The sequence below is a fragment of the Phalaenopsis equestris genome, unplaced genomic scaffold, assembly GCF_001263595.1.
Source record: "Phalaenopsis equestris unplaced genomic scaffold, ASM126359v1 Scaffold236055, whole genome shotgun sequence".
NCBI lineage: Eukaryota > Viridiplantae > Streptophyta > Magnoliopsida > Asparagales > Orchidaceae > Phalaenopsis > Phalaenopsis equestris.
This window is the reverse complement of record NW_018253901.1, coordinates 127,343-129,195: the sequence shown is the minus strand read 5'-3', so window position 1 is coordinate 129,195 and position 1,853 is coordinate 127,343.

Below are 1,853 nucleotides of genomic sequence, written 5' to 3'. Positions count from 1 at the left end.
AGCTATTTTAATTCCTTATCCTAATACAGTGTTATAGAAACTCATTAGTTAATCTTATGTTTAGTCCCAAAATACATGGCTAGGCTAGGAGGATACTGGCTCCTACTCCAAAGCTCCCACTTCCCTACCCCTGAAGGCTAACTCTCACTTTAGTGTTTAAACACTAAGATCAAATTAGGGATTTTTAGTCTGTCACCATAGAAATCTCCAATTCTAGACCCAACAAAGTATATTTCCCTAATTATTTGCACTTAATTCCATGAACAAAATACTCCTTCGTGGACCTAAATGTGATTCTCACTCTGTTATAGAACTCATACAGAACTCATACTTCATTTCCCGTCATTTCCCGTATCATATGTTTCCCAACATATTTTAACAATTCAATTGGCCAAATCGAAAAGTAAATTAAGAGCAGAGTTGAAAAACCATCACAATTTATTTTAATTTTTAACATTGACACATCCACATTATCTCATCATTTTACCGTATCTCGGAGTAGGGAGAAAGATAAGAGAATGTACTCAGACTTCATGAGAATGAGAAAGATACAACAAAATATAAAATATAAATTTCATATATGAAAGAAAGTTCATACAACAATAATAAACAAACAACACTTATTTGAAACTCTTTCTCAAAGCAAATCTATTATAGCCTCCCTTAGGAAATGTAGGAAGAAGTAATCTCTCACTTCAATTCCTCTCCAACACTTTTTATTGAATAATTTACACTTAAATTCACCACAAAAACTCAAAACTATAAAAACAATAACCAACTAATGGTGTGGAATGTCGTGGAATGTAGGTGTGGTGTGGAATGTAATGGTGTGGAATGTCGTGGAATGTAGGTGTGTGAAGAGGAAAATTGAAATGAGTGGAAGAAGTTGAAATGGTGCGAAGGGGGGGGGAGGTTTCTGATCAAATTTTGTCCCTAAATAGAGCCTAGGTTGGTTCTCCAAAAGGTGCATCCAAAAACTCTTTAAAAAGCATCTAAATTCAACGAATCTTCTAAAAACAGGGCTTCCACCGACATAAGCACTGTCGGCGCACATCCTAGCGTCGTTGGCGCCAGTGCTCCGCTATTTAATTCCTTCTTCTCTATCAAAGGGCCCTGTCGGCGCAGATCATATTTTTGACTTCTCCATTTTGACTCCAAATTTCATCCTTTTTTATTCTTTTTTGCTCCAAGTTATTAAAATCAACAAACTGCAATAAAACTTAAAAAATACTTTCCATTAAAGTGCATATCCTCCAAAAATGGGTATAATATATAGGTCTCAAAATGCATAAATTTTTGTTGTATCAAGGTCATAGTTTGTACGTAAGGATTAATTTGCTCGATTTGAACTGTTTTGCTTCTCTTTCTTCTTCAAGAGATATTTTGAATAGTGGCTCTTTTCAAATTGCCATCTTCAATTTATTTTCTTTTTTATCTTCCTTAGAGCTTGAATTTAAATAGATATTGATTTTCAAAGGTTTCTTCATCTTTATGATTGGATCTTCTCTACCTCATCCTTGTCCCCAGCCTCAACCTCGGATGCAAGCATCATAGGAGTTTTTATCCCTAAATTTAGCATGGTATTTTGTGATTTTCTTTTCCTTTTCTTCATCTTTTTTGGCAATTTCCTTATTTTTATCCTTTTGTTTTGCATTAATAACCACTTCACTAGAGAAAATTATCTTTTTCAATGGGGTGTAGTATGCAACATCGTAATGTATGTCAATTTTATGTATTGTGAATAATTGTAAATTGCCCTTAATACAACATTCATGTTGTTCGTATGAATATTTGATGCACTTTTTGACCATCTTGTGCTCATGGAGGCATGGTCACCCAATGAAATCATTGAA